This window comes from Sarcophilus harrisii, chromosome 4 (assembly GCF_902635505.1).
Source record: "Sarcophilus harrisii chromosome 4, mSarHar1.11, whole genome shotgun sequence".
Classification (NCBI taxonomy): Eukaryota; Metazoa; Chordata; class Mammalia; order Dasyuromorphia; family Dasyuridae; genus Sarcophilus; species Sarcophilus harrisii.
Window position 1 is genome coordinate 21,171,195 of NC_045429.1, and position 18,583 is coordinate 21,189,777.

Sequence of the window (18,583 nt, forward strand, 5' to 3'; positions counted from 1 at the left end):
CAAACAAACCCTAAAGTGGATCATCAAGAGGTGGACACAACTGAAATGACTTATTAACAACATTAACCCAGTGGGTTGATTGTAGAGACAGCACTCAATATAAAGAATAACTGTGGGAATGAGAGCTTTGGATTTGACATCAGGGGATACTTGGGCTCCATATGATTGAATTCAACTTTATTGGATTCTGCCATGCATTATCCTGAGGGCTTGGGGATACAAACCGAATAGGAAATAGAAAGTAAGTTTCTTGAAGGCAGGAACTATAAATAAAAATAATATAAGCATATAAGGAGATTAAAAATTCACCCATTAAAATATATGCAAAGTTAAAAAGCACTATCAATTACCAAAGTGGCTCAGAGAGCAGTTGAGCAAAATGAAGGGACTCAAACTCCACAAGCTTCCATTCTCCAGCGGCATTTATTAGCTATGTGAGAGCACCATGGACCAATCCCTCACCCACAGCAGGCCTTTGGTTCTATAGGTGCTCATCAATAGTTGAAGAAACTAACTCCTAGAAGAGAATATGAATAATAACATTTATATAATCCTTTACAATTTACAGCAGGCTTTACATTTATTATCCCATTTGATCCCATTTGAATAGAAGTTATTATTGTTCCCCCATTTTACAGATGGGTGAATAAAGCCAAGAATGATTGCGATTTGCCCTTTAGCAAATGTCAGTCAAAATTTGAATTCAGGTCTTTCTGACTCCAAGCCCAATGTACTTCAATGTTCCAGTGAATTTACTTATAACAATAAGCTCACATATCTGAGGTTACTTAAGATTTTCCCAGCATTTTCCTTCTAGCAGCTTTATAATGCAGGCAATGCAAGTATTATTCTCCCCAATTTATGTGTGAGGAAACTGAAACTCATAAAGATAAATTGACTTATCCAGCATTACAGAACTGGTAAATGCCTGAGGCAGGATTTGAATATCAAATTCCTGACTCAAAAGCCAGGCCTCTTTTCACTCTTTCCATAAATATATATATATATATATATATATATATATATATATATATATATATAATGTGTGTATGTGTATAATATATATGTTATATATACATATGTGTATATATAGAGAGATATATACATAATATATATATATTTATATTACATATGTAGAGAGAAATATATATTTATATTACATATATACATAATATATACATTTATATTACATATGTAGAGAGAGAGATTTATATTACATATAGAACACATGTAATTTTTCTAAAATTATAGTATTTCAAAGGTAGATGGGATAGAATCAAAAAGTTCAAGGGACTTGAGAAGTCATCTCTAGTTCAATGCATAGGAGAGCCAGTCTCCACTCTACTTTCGCACTAGTATCTGGAAGACCTCCAAGGACAGGGAGCCTGCCACCTCCAGGGGCTGCCTGGAATATGAAGAATTGTTTATTGACACCCAGCCCAAACCTGCCTCTTTATGATCTTCACCCCTTGCTCCTAGTCCAGCCCTCCAGGCTCCAATAAAGCAAGGTTTATATCTCTTCCCCATGATGGGCCTTCAGATAATTAATCACTGGACTGTTGTGTGGACAAGACTTGGTCGTCCAGCAAACATTGAATGCATATGGAGACTGTGATTATTATTTTCATCAATAAATAACAGTTTGATCCTTATTACAAGCCAGGTTGAGAAAGCATGGCCAGGGTGTGCCGAACTGCCCAAGCCTCACTCGCTCTTTAGAGAGCTTGGACTCTCCATAGTTAGCTTGTCAATCCGTTCATTTGTGAATTCATTGGTGAACTTGCCTCCCCATTCTGCATAAAGTCCTCTTTATGAATGAAGAATGACATTGAAGAAGCTTGCTTTCCCGGCGCCCTGAAACCCTACCACCATCACTGATGAAGCAGTCTTTGTGGGACTTCAAAAGACCTTGATGGTATCCTTCCTTGGGACCTTTGATATTTTAATAGTTGCCCAATAAAAGCATTGCCTTTTCCATTCATAGAGTAGCTGTGTATTTAGTTGGTTTTATCTCTGTTATTTCTAAGGAGGATAGAAAAAAAAAAGGGCCCCTGCTTCCTGGCAGACACAGAAAGCAGGAACTGAACATCCCCAAGTCTTATCTCCACAGTCTGTGCAGCCAAGTGATCAAATTCTTCCTGCCTAGTCTCCAAGGGTTATGGCCTAGTTGTCCTTCTGATGATTGCTCCTGAGAACACAGCCTGATTCTGCTTATGAGATTTTCTAGTTATTTAGGGAATCAAGAAAAAAACATTCATCTTTTAATCCCTAATTTCAGCCATGTGTATGTTCTCTAATGAACTCTAACCCCAACCCTTTCAGTCTTTAGAACATAACTTCAAGAGTTACTGGAGCCAACATTAATTCAACATTCAAGTAGTGTTGGAGCAGGAGTAGTGTCATAGATAGAGCACCAACCTTGAAGTCAGAAGGATCTGAATTCAAATATGACCTCAGACACTTGACACTTGTTAGCTGTGTGACCCTGGGCAAGTCACTTAACCCTGATTATCTTGTTAAAAAAATAATTAATTAATTTAAAAAAAAACACTTAAGTAGTGTTAATAAGAGTGCTTACAATGTGTCTGACACTATAATGACTACTGGGGATACAAACTGAAAAATGAAGGAATCCTACCCTCAGGGTATTTACATTCTTCTAGGAGGAAATAAGTAACATTTATAGAAAAAATTAATGCAAAGAACCTGAACAACCAATACTTAACAAATTAATAGCAGAATTCTCAGAAGCATTTGACAATGATAATCACCCTGAACTCCTGGAAATTCTTTCTACTCTGGGTTTTTGAGACATAGTTCTCTCTCTCTCTTGGTTCTCCTCCCAGTCTGACAGTTCCTTCTGTTTTCTTTCAGGCTCTATCATCTAGATCACATCTCCTAGTTGTGGGTATATTCTGGTCCCCTCTTCTCTTTGTGCTCTAGAGCATCTGACTGATAATCTCATTAGTTCTCATGGGTTCAATTATCAGATCTATGTAAATGTTTTCATGATTATTTCATTGTATTATACACATATATTATTTCATTACATCCATGCTTAGTTGTTTTTCTCAATGTCAATAAATATTTATTAAGCACCTGATGTATGCCAGGCACTGGCAAAGCTGCCCTGCTTTCATAGAGTTCATGATGTAATAGGAGAGAGAACATATAAACAACTATTATAAACAAGCTAGATTCAGGAGATATGGGTAATAATCAATAGAGGGAAGACACTAGAATTAAGAGGGAATGGGAACGCTTCCTTCCAAAAGATGGACTTTAAGCTAAGTTTCGAAGGAAGTCAGGGAAGTCAGAAGGCAGAGGTGAAAAAGGAAAGCATTCCAGGCAAGGGACAAACTGAGAAAATATCCAGAACCAAGAGATGGAGGATCTTATGAGAGAACAAGCCAGGAAGCCAGCATCAATGCATCCAAGAGTCCATGTGGGGTTAAGGTAGAAGACTGAAATGTGGAGGGGGTGACTAGGTTGTGGAGGGTTTTGAACAGCAGAGGATTTGTATTTGATCCTGATGTTTGTTGATTTGATGGAGGGGGGGCAGTACATGGCTGGGATCTGCACTTGAAGAAAATTACTTTAGTGGTTAAATGGAGGCTAGATTAGAGTGAGGAGAATCACCAAAAGTTATTGCAATTGCCCAGGCATGAGGGATGAGGGGCTGCACCAGGGTAGGAAAAATATTAGAAGAAAAAAGGAGGTAAATGCAAGAGATGCTGCAGAAGTGAAACCAACCAAGAGACAAGGCAGAGATGGAATCAACCAAAAGATGCTGCAGAGGCAGAATCGACCAGGAGATGCAAAGGCGAAATCAACCAAGAGAGGCTGCAGAGGCGAAATCTGCCAAGAGATGTCACAGAGGTGAAATCGACCAAGAGAGGCTGCAGAGGCGGGATCAACCAGGAGATGCAAAGGCAAAATCAACCAAAAGATGCTGCAGAGGCGGGATCAACCAAAAGATGCTGCAGAGGCAGAATCGCCCAGGAGATGCAAAGGCAAAATCAACCAAGAGATGCTGCAGAGGTGAAATTGACCAAGAGATGCTGCAAAAGCAAAATCAACCAAGAGATTCTGAAGAAGTGAAATCAACCAAAAGATTCTGGCGAAATCTACAAGATGGAGAGGTAAAAATGACAAGCCTTGGCATCATACTGGATGTGAGAGTGAGAGACAGTGTGGAGTCCAGGAAGTCTCATTGCTTGTGAGCCTGAGGGACCGAGAAGCTAGTGTTGCCCTCTATAGTATTAGAAAAGATGGGTGGGAAGGGAAGAGTTACAGGAAAAGTTAATGAGTTTCATTTTGGATGTACTGAGTTTAAAAATCTACTGGACATCCAGTCTTACGCTGCTACATTTAAACAGGTTGTTTGCCATGTCTAGGATTTTCTTCTTCCTGCCCTCTCCCTCTTAAAAATCCCTGGCTTCCTTCAAAGCCTATTTCAAACGCTACTTCTAAATAAGACTTTTCCTAATCTTCCCAGTTGTTATCCCTCCCCTAAATTGAAATTACTTTGATTTTCTTAGTACAGAATTTGTCTATTTGTTAATCTTTGTGTATACCTGTTGTTTTCTCTCAGGAGAATGGCAAGGTCCTTGCTGATTAGGACTGTTTGGTGGGTATAGAGCAGATGTTTGATCAGTGTTTGAATGAACGAATGATGAATGAACAAATAATGAATTCCAAGAAGAGGTTACAAAACCCAAAAGCATAACTCCAGAACAGCTTTCTCAACAGAGGCAGTTTACAATTAGACAGACAGGAGACAGGCAGATACTCAGGAACAGAAACACTCTAATCTCTGCCTGCCTGTCTATCAGTCTGTCTGTTTCTGTGCCTGCCTTTCTATCATCTGCTTTTTCATGTGCATGTATATATTGCACATTTATATCTATGTATGCTTTCACATGTCTCCTAGAAAACAGCAGGATGTTTCCCTATATGTTCATGCAGGTTTCCATGCGTACGTGTTTTCACAACCATTGAAGTGAATGTATGTATTTCTGTCTGTTTGTGTGTACATGAAACTGGGTACTGCTGCCAAGTGAATTCTGGAAAGTATGAGTTTTGGCTGTACTTCATCCCCCACTCTGTCTTTCTCTCTGTGTGTTTCTTTTTTTCTCTCCTTGCTTCTTTCTATCTTCCTTTCATTTTTTTCCTTCTTTCCCTCTCTCTTTCTTCTTCCCTGGAGAAGGTCCATCAAGCTAAGAACAGATCATTGGCACTAAAGCAAATAAGACTCTCAAAAAAAAACAAATCAACTCAAACTCTGGTCTTCTGTGAAGTTAATTAGGAAAAGTTCCTTTCTTCTGAAACCCAGGTCAACAGCAGATGGTGATGACTTAATGTCCTCCATTGCCCTCATCTCCTTACTATGTTCTACCCAGTATGAGGTAACCAAGGTGACCTGGTGGGATCCCCTGCCCAAGAGCAATGTTCTAGAAGTGGTGTTCTCGTGGCATTCAGAGCTGGTAGAATCATAGAAATCAGCTCATCCAATTCCCTCATTTGGCAAACATCAAACATGGAGGAAGGGAGGAAAGGCCATAGATAGGGAGAGATGAAAGTAAAGAAGAGAGAAAATGGTTAAGATGGCAATATGCTGAAGGAAATAGGAGGGCTGATGTTGACGTCACATTCAAAGGGATTTTTCCGTGGTGAAGACTAAGTCTCATCAGAAAATGAAAGAATGAAGATAAGAGTGGGAGATGATGTAAAGGAGTTATGAGATAACAAGAAGGGGAGAAGATGGAGTTTACCATGAGTAGCTTCTATTTCCAAAATAGAAAATGTCTTTGGATCAGCATGTATGGGAGTATGGAAGGCTTGAGAGGGAAAGGGAAGAATGGGAATAAAGGAATAAGAGAGGTAATGTGACAACAATGAGGAGTAATAAACAGTTTCAGTACTTCAATGAGGGCCCAGTTGAGGTTAAACAATTAAAATTTGTAATGGTCCCAATCAACCATTTGTCTGACTTCCTTCACCACCAGTGATTCAGGTAGTGATAATCTAGAAACCAGATTCAGAGCCCTAGACTATCTCCAGATTTCAGTCCTACTTCATGCCTGACCCCAGTAGCCAAAGGTCAGGGGATGACCTTTTAGGTTTTTGGGAAGAGGCCCAGCATCCCTGTTATTACCAATACAATCTGCCAACCAGATACAATACAATGCAATGCTATCAACACCAACCAGTAGGTAAGCCAGTTCTTTTGGATCTGCAAGATACCCTGAGAGAGAGAAAAAAGATTTGAAATGTGCCACATAAGTCACACCACTCCTACATCAATACCACCTGCTGACCAACTGCTACTCATGGGCAGAAAATCTTCAGAGCCCTAGGAATAGCAGGCCACTGGCCTTCCAGATCATAGCCCATGCTTCTAGCTCCCTCCCCCAACCGTATTAAATGGGATAGTCTTTGTCCCTCACCATCAAACTCAATAACAACTCTTGGCCAACTGTCAAAAATAGACACAAAAGCTCAAGGATCCATGGAATAGCAGTCCATACCATCTCCAAGAGTCATCGTCCAGGGGAGCAATCACTGGAAAAACTCAACCTGGCAATTGCCTCTGTAGGTGCTACATCCCCTATATCCTGAGCAACCACATCTACTGAAGACCTCCTAAAAGTAAGTTTTGCCACTAAAATCTTTGGCCACGTACGTGATTCAGCACCAGAAATTATTACAATTTTATCAATAAAAAGAACTCTAAAGAAGATGCTGTCATAAGTGAAATCAATAAAGACATACCAAGACAAGTAATTTCCAAGCAAAATAATATTTTTATTAGCATGGTGAAGACCAATGGCTACCTCCGTTTAAGACAAAAACCTTTAAACTCCAGATTCAGGTTTTTTTTTAATAGGCATAGAACAAAATATAGAAGAGGGTAGGTGAGAAAATAATACAGTTAATTATGGGGCTGACATCATCATCATAATAAGGAAAACATGACTGTTAGGAAATTGAGAATAGGGGCTAGCAACAGACTGAGAAAATTCATTGTTCTAGTCTACCTGAAAGGTCAGAGAGAGGGGACAGACTTCTTTAGACAATTAACCAGAAGATATCTTGGTAGGATCTCCCAAAGTTAACAGATTTTCCTTGAGGCAAGATAGAGTAGTGATGAATAAGAGAAGTGGATTTCTAAATTTTACTCGTTACAGACCTACTGAATTTCTGAACAAAGTTTAGAGACAAAGAATTATGACTCAAACAAAATAATTTGTTTAATTATAAACAGGATCAATTTTTAAAAGAATAAAGAATTAATTTGATTATTTCAAAGTATTGTTTATCTTCTTTATTACTGCAACTCCAGGACCACTGGACCTTTCAACTATGGAGATTGTCTCTCCCAATCAGAATGTGAACCACCTACTAGTAGCAATTGTCTTCCTTTTTGATTTGTATCCCCAATACTTAGTTCAATGCTATTCAGATAGGAAGCATTAATTACTGTTTTTAATTCATTCATTTATTCATCCATGCATTCAACAGCACTTGAGTAGGAGCAAAGAAGATAGACAGTAGGAGTAATCTAGGGCTGGGGTGTGGCAGATTAGCATCAGCAATAAGACAAATGACCAAGAGCCTCTGGAGAAAAGGACAGCATGGGGGCTGTTCAACCACAGAGTGGAGATTAGAAAGGGATGGAAATGGAGTCAGAACAAACAATGATCTGAGAAAGTGCTGATGGCTTGAGACATTGGGTGCCATGAGAAAAATGAAGACTACATCTAAGAGAGGGGAGCCATAAGAGATAATGGAATAGAATGTCATGGTCAGTTGGAGGAATATTAAGAGTTTCCATTAAGAATATTTAGGAGTAATGGTGAATCCAAGGGGTAAATTCCTGTAAATGGCTGAGATGGAGTGAACAGGGAAGAGTATTTCAAAGAACAGCAACAATTGTGATATATTCAGGTATAGACACCCATGTATGTGTGTACACATGTATGTTGTGTTAACATTTTTACATTGTGGTTTTGTGTATATATTGAAGTAATAAATATATAATATATGTATTTGTGTGTGTCTATGTGCAAAATAGAAGGAACTGGAAGAGTTGGAGATGAGAAGCCGGAGATGAGAGAATGAGAAATGGAGTGGTTCACATTTAGTGTCTCAAGTATTCTAAGAATAGCAAATGGTAGAAGTTTATGAATTATAGGGATAATAATGGTTAAGGACAAATTCACTGGTGATGAGCTATTTATTAGAAATTTCTTTAACTCCACCCTAAGGACTCAGCAGGAACATTTGTTCATGTGGCCCCATGGATCTGTCTCAGTAGAAGTCCCCAACTAAATCCTAGGTAAGGAGTTTGGGCCAAATCTTTCTTTGGGCTAGGTAGTGTTAGAAGTGCATTGGACCTTAGAAAAGAGAATGTCTGGAAAGGATTTAAGAAAATAAAATATTAACGTTTGTAGGGACCTCGGATTTGGGGATGTCACAACTGGGAGGTACCTTAGAGCAGAGTGTCAGAGCTGAAAAAGACCAGAGTAGTTATCTAATCCATAATTCTCTGTCTCTATTTCTTTGTTTTGCTTATTGTTTCTCTCTCTCTATTTCTCTCTCTGTAATTCTCTCTTTCTCTCTGTATCTCTCCTTTCTTCTCTCTCTGTCTCTGTCTCTCCTTCTCTCTCTTTCTCTCTCTGTCTCTCCTCTCTCTCTCTCTCTCTCTCTCTCTCTCTCTCTCTCTCTCTCCACACACATACACACACTTCCATTTTCCATGATGAAGGTCCCACAGCATCTTAGTGACAGAGCCTTGCTTGGAATCCCATTTCAAGAATCCCATCTATGTCAGTGCTGTCTGCCTTTTCCTTTCCTGCAGTAGTTCTCCATTCTGGAGACCCTCCATGTACCAGGAGAGTACTGTCAGCCAGAAGAGTGAGTTCATTCTCTGCTCATAAACCCCCCTCCCGGCAGGTACAGTCATTTAATTTCCCTCGGGCTGACGGAGGGAGGGCTGATGAGGAATTCACCAAAAATGTGGACATCTCACAGACCGTCCTGGAGAGTAACACTGCATCTTCAGCTTCCCTAGACCCATAAAATCCTTGCCACGTTTTGTCTTTAGGCAGGAAACTCAATACCTATTTCTTTCCCAATCAGTGGGACCCAGGGCCACTGCCAGCCTGGTCTTTGCCCCAGCCTGCTACACCCCCACAGCCTTGGGAGGTGGAGTTTGGCAGGGAGTCTGTTATGTAACTCAGGCTAGCATGGAGAATTTTTCCTCACCCCCTTCCAAGTGTTAACTCAAGAGAAAAAAAGGGGGGGAAGATGCCAAGAGGGAGACTCTTTAACTGCCCACGGCCCAAGGTGATATTTTGAGATATTGTAGCCCCAAACCCCTGAAACTGATAGGACCCTTCCTCCAGCTTCCCTCCAAACTGTTCTGCACCTGCTTTCGGGGGTTGGCACCTTCCTCCAGCTCCCGGCCTCCCCTCACCCTCAGGCCCGTTCTCCTTGAGGCACTATCTTTGAAGCTTTGCCAAAGGAACATGCCAGAAAGTTTTGGATTTTCCGATCCACCGGCCAAGCTCAGCCATTGCTAATTGGATGTGCTAATTTTAAAACTGCCTATTTTTCTTAGAGCACCCTGGGCTTCAAAGAAATCCTGATTTGCCTTGTCACTGTTAGGGGTGTGTGTGTGTGTGTGTGTGTGTGTGTGTGTGTGTGTGAGAGAGAGAGAGAGAGAGAGAGAGAGAGAGAGAGAGAGAGAAAATGTGTGTGAGTATGAGTGTGGGCGAGTGTGTGTGTGTGTCAGTGTGTGTGCACGTTATGTGTGTATGTGTCAGTGTGTGCATGTGTGTCAGTGTGTGTATGTGTCAGTGAGAGTGAGTGTGTGTGTGTGCACGTGTGTGTGAGTGTGTGTGTCAGTGTGTGTCAGTGAGTGTGTGTGTGTGTGTGTGTGTGTGTGTCTGGTATTTATGGATTTGGGGGAAGAGGGATGGATAAGGGAGTAGAAACAGAGCTGGGAACTTCTGGAAGAGTCTCCAGATAGAGTCCAGCACTTTCAGTTTGGAGTTGAAGAAGCCGAGACTGAGAGAGACCGAAAACACACAGGACACAACAAAGCCAAGATCTGAAGCCGCATTGTTGGGATCCAAGTTTGTCCATCCCCACCTTCCAGCGTCCTTCCCATCCCAATCCCCTTATCTACTTTTCAGGCAGGCACAGGGTATCCCAAAGTCTACCACACTACAGGGGACACCCCATCTTTGTGCTGAGTGTATTTTCGCACGTCCTTGTTTCTTCCCTTAGAACATAAGCTCAGTAAGAGCGGGAATATTTTGCCTTGTCTCTTCCCATCTCCAGCTCCTGGCACAGTCAGCGCCCGGCACAAAGTACGAATCTGGCCAGGAAATTCTTGCTGGTTCATTGATCTATTGCCAAAAGGGACTTAGGGCATCTGGTCAATTACACTTATTTTACTAATGTGGAAACTGAGGCCTCAGGGAAATGAGGTGGCTTGTCCAAAGTGACCCAGCAGAAAGGACCAAGATTCAAGGCTGGATCCTCTTCCCTCCCAACCTTACCTCTCCAGCGCCACGCTGTCTCCTGGAGCTCCTTCCAATGACAGCTTTCTCAGAGACAGGGTAATAAAACAGGAAGATAAAATGCACTCGTTCTAGAGAAAAAAAAAAGACTTTTGTACAATTCCTGCCACTGACACTCACAGAGCTCCCTGCTCCTCCTTGGATCTTAGCTTCCCCATTTTTAAAATGGAGCGTGACAATTCTGACCTTCTCAACTTCAAAGAGAACCCTTGAAGAAAATATCCTGCATAATTTGAGGTTTTAAAAGATGAAAGCCAGAGGACTCTCCCTCTCCCTCTCCCTCTCTCCATATTCCCATTTTACAGGATGAAGATTTGCCCCAAGATCCCACAGCATCTTAGAGACAGAGCCCTGCTTGGAATCCCATTCTATGTCAATGTCTCCTGCATTTTCCTCTCCTGCAGCAGGTCCGTATTCTGCCCTGAGTCCCTATATGTCACTATTGACTTCCAACCGGAGATCTCTAACCCTGTTGCTATAAGATATGGAAAGCCCCATTCATCTCTCCAATCTTCCAAACTTTCTGGGGTTTCCATTGCTTATCACAAGGAGTGGAAGTCGTGTCTGTGGCTTAACTTAAGAGTTCTGAGGAATATATATATATATATATATATATATACACATATATATATATATCTTGTATGCATTATATAATTATATAGATATAGGTATAGTATAATCTGGAAGTATTCTCAGAGGGAAAGTATTAGCATTAAGAGGAATTGGGACAGGCTTCTTACAAAAGGGAGGATTCTAGATGAAACTTGAAGAAAGTTATGGAAGCCAAAAGGTAAAAGTGAGGAGGGAAAACATCTCAGACGTGAAGGAAAAGCAAGTAACAAAAGAAGAAAAGAACAATAAGGAGACCGATGCTATAAGATCAAGGAATGAGTGGATAGTAATGAAGTATGGTGTAAATTCTGTAATATCCAATTAATGGAGAATCAGGGGAGGGACTTGGTCTTCAGGATGGGAAATAAAATGCTGCCTTTGGAGTTTCAAGGGGGTGTCTACTCACTTAGGCACCCATTCTTGCAGGAACATAAAATAAATCTTTCCTAGACAGTAATAAAGAAAAAAGATTGGAAAGGTAGAAAGAGGCCAGGTTGGAAGAACATTGGAAATATTTGCATTTGGTCCTAAAAGGGATGGGAAATCTGTGGAGTAGGGGGTGACAGCATTAGGACCTAGCCTAATCACTTGGGTGATTTTTGTCTTAACCTTTGTTTCAACAGAATGTCGGTGATGGTTCATGATGGTTTCCAGATGGCTTGTGATCCTCATACCTGTTGATCATGATTTCAAACATCCCGATGCTTGCACTGCAGAAGACAAATGTTCCTCACATCTCAATCATATGATATGTAATTATACATAATGAGAGAAGAGAATAAGGAAACTTCCATGCTATAGTCTACAAAATGTAAATGAGCATACACGGGTGCATCTTACAATTCTGTTCAGTTGAGAAACAGTTCACACTTGAATGTTAAAAACCTTGTCATGGTTTGGAAACAATTTGATGACAAGTTGAAAAGCACAAATAACATGATAGACTTAGACAAGATCCATTTGATGTCATGGCTACACGAATACCCAAATTATTTTAAGTATGATTATGAGTATATAATAATAATAAAAATGTATCATATTCCAAATAATGTTATTATGTTACATGTATTATATATAATATAATATATATATAATAATATAACATATTACCAATATATGTTGGTAATATAGTATAATAAGAATATTTTATACATGAACCATGATTATTAGTATATTCTGGGCTAGAATTAGTATATTCTGGGCTAGCTAGGTGGCATAGTGGCTAGAATGCTAGATCTGGAGTCATGAAGATTCATCTTCCTGGAGTTCAAATCCAGTCTCAGACACTATGTAAATCTTTATTGTCACAGAAGCAAAATATATCCGTAATATAATAACCAATTATTTACTGCTTAAGACATCATTAAGGAATTTTTAACCTGAACTCCTTGGTCCATTATCATGAACTTCCAAAGGGTCTTGAACCACTAAATAGAAACCATAGCTCCAAACCAAAAAAGTCACAGGCCTATTTTCTATCCCTATCCTATACATATCCATATACATAAACATACACACATACATATGTATATACCTACCCACATATATATGTATAAGTATATTTTTACATGCATATACATGTGTGTATATATACATTTACATACACGTACATAAACATTGACATTGATATAGACACACATATGTATGTATCTTCATCCATATAACATAAGATGTTTTGGCTTCATATTAAGCTCCAGACTGTATAATCATGGGCAACTCACTTTTTTGGCTGGATCTACAGGGTGTTTGGACCTCCTGCTAAGAATTAAGCTGTATCATCTTAGTCAAATCTCTTCCCCTTTTCTTATCCTTATATTCCCCATCTATAAAATCAGGAGCTTAGATTGACTGTTCCTTAATGTGACTCTTTAAACTCTAACTTCTATAATAATTTTAAAAAACAAGAATGGCTAAAATTCATATACTTCTCAAGCTTTTCAAAAAAAATTAGCTAAAGTATAATCATTGAGCTGTGAAGTGGATGATAATTATTCTCATTTTATAAATGAGGAAACTAGGATTCAAAGAGGCTGAAGGACTTGTCTATTGACAACGGAGTGAGTGACTGAGGGTGTTTGGATCATACTCAAGTCAAAAAGTCTTTACAGAAAACTTACTATGAGCTAAGCACTGGGGATCCAAAGAAAGGCAAAAAACACGGGAGAGCTTACATTTGAATGAGGGAGACATCACGTAAATAACTTGACACTTACAAGATACACATAAAATTGATGGGAAGCAGTCTCTGAGGGAGGCCACGGAAGACAGAGAACGGATGGATGGGGAAAGGCCTCCGATGGAGGGCAGGATTTTATTTAAGTCTTGAATGAAGTCAGGAAAATCCCAGAGGAAGGTGTTGATCACAGGCTCATAAATTTAGAGCTGAAAGGAACCTTAGAAGCCTTTGGTCCATTTTGCAGATAAGTAAACTGAGTCACAAAGAGGTTAATTACAGAGCTAGTAAGTATCTGAAGTGGAATTTGAATCGAGGCCTGTTGGGTCATTTTCCTCGTTTTCCTGACTCCGAGAGCAGAACTTTACTGGGTGCCTCTTGCCACCTAGCTGCTTATAAGAGCAAAGCAATGTTTCTTGGCCCAGCAGTAACTAAACATTGCTCTCCCTGCCAGGGAAAACAACCTTCCTCTCTCTTTGTTTTCTGCTTGTTCTAACTGGGCTCAGAGACTTCATCCTTTGCCCGAGAAACTTTCATTAAGAAAGTGCCTCCCCTCTCCTCACTCCAGACCGAGCCAGGGGGCACTTGTCCTTGTTTCCATGGCCACTGGAAGATGCCAAGTGTGGACTCGACAGTACGTGGGGAGAATGACAATCATTCAGAGGCTTTTGTTTTGTTTGGAAGTTTAAAAAAAAAATCTCCCAAATCAAATCCACCAGCCCCGTGAAGATGGCCTCTATCTTTCAGGTACCAGAGGGCCGAGCGACCGAAATCTCCAAGGGTCCATTTGAATTGTTTTTCTAAATCATCTCCCTATTAGAAACAGCTGTGGGCTGGGCACAGCGAGCGGCTGGAGGGCCCTTCCCCGGCACACACTCAAGGGCCAACAGCTGACCATTAAGAGCTCAAGCTGCTCACTTAATTACCATTTGGAAAGGCCGCCCCTCGGTTGAAATCTTATGTTCCACAAACAACATGTGATTCCCATCAGATTTGGTTTCTTGAACTAAAGTCCTCTCCGTTACCCCCCAGCCCCCATTCCCCCACAATGTGTATTTAATAGGAATCCTAGAGACCCACTAGCAACCCATGGAAGCTCCACAATGGAAGGAGGGGTCAGGGCCTTGGGGCCCAAAGATGATTCCTCCATCACCAGATCCAAGGATCTTTTCTCACTCTTCATCTTCCCCAACCTCTCGCTGCTGGTCCCCTCATTCTGAGGGAACTCTCTTCTCGCTGGGTGTTTTTTGTGTGGCTTTGCTGGGTCCCCTCCTGCCTCTGGGAAGGAGCCGAAGAACTCATGATTCTCCTCCAGAGCACACTCTGACCCCCCCATCGCTACTCATTCCACCATCCTCCCATTAACCCGGGATCCACACGAGTTCATCCCAGCTCCTCCCTCCTGCAACACACACCAAAGCAATCGCAGAACCTTCCTATTTCTTCTTTCACAACAGGTTCTCCCAGCATCCCCTTTTCTCCAGCAAACCTGGACTGTGTCACCTCTCACTGGGACCAGTTTCTCAATGATCTCTGTCTCTTATCTTTACCCACTCAGATGCGTCCTCCCAGAGCCGCCCAAGAGGCTGATCTCGTTTAAGGTCATAACAGGGCCAGAGCATCAGCTCACTGGAGGACTTCAACCCTCATTGTCTCCTTATCACCTCCAGGTAATTTTCTTGCCACTCTACACACACAGTTCCCATGTTGCTTTGCACTCCCTGAAATGCACTCCCTTCTCCCCCCCAACTCTCAGAATCTCCTGGTTTTTGCAAGATTCAGGTCAAATGCCACCTGAATTTGAGGCAGGTTTTCATGCCCTCCCCTCTCTTCCTCACCTCACACTCTCAGACTACTTTGTACCTATTGTGAGTATATTTCTGTGTACTGATTTGTATGGGTTTTATACCTATATACACACATTCACATGTGTGTAAATGTATGTATATACATGTGTAAATGTATATATGCACACACATGTATATTTATGTATATATACTCATATAATTGAGTATTATATATCCATATTATATACATATAACATAATATATAACTATATACCCATATAATCAGTGTCCTTCATTGAGGCAGCTAGTGCCACAGTGAATATAGCACTGCCAAACTTGAAGTCCAAAGACCTGAATTCAAATCCAGTCTTAGATATTTACTAGCAAAGAAAATATTAAAAATAAACAAAAAAAGAAAAAAAGAAATGAAAAAAGAAGAAAAGATAGTTATTAACCATGAGACCCTGGACAAGTCATTTAACTGCAATCTTCCTCAGTTTCCTCATCTGTAAAATGGAGCTAGATGATACTAGAATCTATCTCCCAAGGTTTTAGAATCTCAAATGAGAGATAATAGTTATAAAGTATTTAGCACAGGGCCTGATACCTAGTAGATGCTTAATAAATATTCATTCCTTCCTCCCTTCTTTTTTTCCTTCCATCATCAAGATCCAAGATAGACACTGAATTGAATTAAATAAGATAAAATCCCATGGAGACAAATGTAAATTCTTAAGCTTGGACACAAAAAATAAATTAGTTTCACCTAAACAATATTGGAGAATCTGTTTAGGCAGAAGATTTTTTGAAAAAGATCTGGGGGTTTTAATGGACTACAAACTCATTGTGTGTCCCTAGTATAAGGTAGTATCTACAAATCTGGGGTTGCAGAGAAAAGGATGGTTTACAGGAATATAAAGACAATGGTTGTCTTATATCCTACTTTCACTGAAGCTAATCTGGAGGGCTGTGTGTATGCATTTCTAGGCGTTCTAGTTTTTAAAAAAAGTAATATTGATGAATTAGAGAGACAGAGAGAGAGAGAGAGACACCGAGAGAGAAAGAGAGACATCGACACAGAGAAAGAGAGACAGAGACAGAGAGACACAGAGAGAGATGTCTAAAGACTGCTCTAGCCTTGTGAGCTGGAGATTTGACAGATGGTGGGAGCTGAAGGGGCCGTCGCTAGTGACAGCCTGAATGGGACTGCACTGGGGGTACTTGAGGGGAATGGGGCTCTTTCCTGCTATGAATCTAAAACATCCAGAAAGCAGAAGGAATCGGTGAGCAAAGCTCACAGAAAGGCCGTGGGCTGGGCAGAGCTGGCCTACATCAGTGAATTCAATGCCCTGACTTGGAACCCATGCCGGTTCAAACTGGAAACAGCTGAGTGCTCTTGCCTCTGCTTTTCTGCAAAAGGGGCCGGGGAACAAGCCGAACTACCCTGTTTGCTGCTGCCCAACTTCATCACCCCGTGCCCATTAAAATCGACTTCCTGTTCTCAGAGTCCTGGGTTCCCGATAAGGGAAGCTGTCCAGAGAGGCCGGATCTATCCCATGCCCCACCTTCCTCTGAAGGTCCCCCTTGAAGTCTTCCTTCTCTGTCCATTAGTCCTGGAGCTCAGCTGAGCTCTAAGAGCCAAAACTCCAGTGGGGGGTAAGAAGAAAGAGAAGGGAACATGGACGGGAAGGCTCAGATTCCTGGAAAGGGCTGCTTGAGCCTTAACTCAGGCAAGGCTCCATTTCACAGCACAGTCAAGTCAGAGAAAAATTCAATTTAGAGATCCCATCCTGGGGAAGGATGATGGGGCCCAAGAAAAGCGCCATGTGCGCCAAGAGCCCAGAGGTTCCCAGAGAACACGGAACCGCAGAAGACAAAAGGACTTCAGAAGGCAGCAAAAGGAGGAGAACATCAAAGTCAGAGCCTCCACTCGGGCTCCAGATCCTCTTCCATCCTCCGGCCATGAAGTCTCACAGGGCCAGCTGACGGCAGAGCCAGGATGCCAGAGCCGCCCTGACAGCATCATTGCCCCCTAGAATGGCAGAGCTGGGAGAGCTTATTTTGCCATGAGTCTCACAGCCAGCACACGTAGCAGTCACAAATCAAAATGACTGAGGACATGATTTGTATCACTATTACCCAAGACAGTGGCTGGCAAATACTAAGTGTTTAATAAATGCTGAAGAAATGGTGCACCCGGCTGCCTGATCAGACCTTGAAAAATGGGGGATTATGAAGCTGGGGTTTATGGAGACGATGCAACCCAATGAAAAACTGTGACATAAGAGATGAGCACTAGATTTAAAAGTAAAACTTAAACCCAGCATGAGCCCTGTGTTAATGAGCAAGTTACCTAGCTTCTCTGAGACTCAGCTGCCCCACTTGTGAAGGAGTCCTTGGTTCGAACACCTCTGGCTCCTTCCTCGAGAGATCGCTAGGAAACTTAAAACAAGTAAAATATGTGAAGTTCTTTGCAAACTACAAAGTTCTCCCAAAATGTCTGTTCTTATTCTTTCTGACGATCTTTCTACTGTTACAAAAGCCCAGCTTGTCCCCATTGAGCAGAGCTCAGAAAAATGAGAAGGAGTTGGCAAAGGAGCCGATTTCACACTGATGGAAGGAAACAGCTTCCTAACCAATAGAATTCATCCTGAATGGGGTGGCCTGCCTCGGGAGGGTGGGGGTCAGGGAGGCTTCAAGTGGCCCTCAAGGAAAGCCTGTGTGACCACTTCTCAGAAATGTCGTGGAGAGCGCCAGGCACTTTCCCCACTCGGAGGTTCTGTGAAGTCCCAAACTGATTCCTGACCTTTCCTCTAACCCTCATCTTTCTGGCCTCCCTCCTTCCCAAGCTCCAGGTTCCAGGCTGGTCTCCATTCCTGCTGAGACGAGAGAGAGAGAGAGAGAGAGAGAGAGAGAGAGAGAGAGAGAGAGAGAGAGACAAAGAGACAGACAGACAGACAAACAGAGACAGAGAGAGAACAGAGAAAGAGACAGAGACAGAGAGACAGATCTCAGTGTTCAGATCACCTTTTTGTCTCCCTCTGTAGCCCAGAGACAAGGTGACCCTCTATGTGCTCAAGACTGGGCATTTCGGGGTTGAGAGTGGGAACAACTATGCCCAGTAGGCTGCGCTAGGTGCAGCTGCCCTGGATTTTGTACTTAAGAGGTGCTGGCACTCGGTTATGTACAAGCCATTATGTCTGGCTTTAGGGCAAGAAGGTTTGGGGGCAGACTGTTGAGAGCAGAGTTAGGCCTTGGATTCATGGCCAGGAATCAGTGTGTTTGTGAGAAACCACATGTGGGAAGACTATCCAGCACTTAAAATCCCGTGGTTAGTGTGAGAAAATGCTTACGTGCTCAGAGAGCCAGCTGGAGCCCCAAAGCTGTGCTGGGATCTGGGGCAAGCTTGATGGCATGAA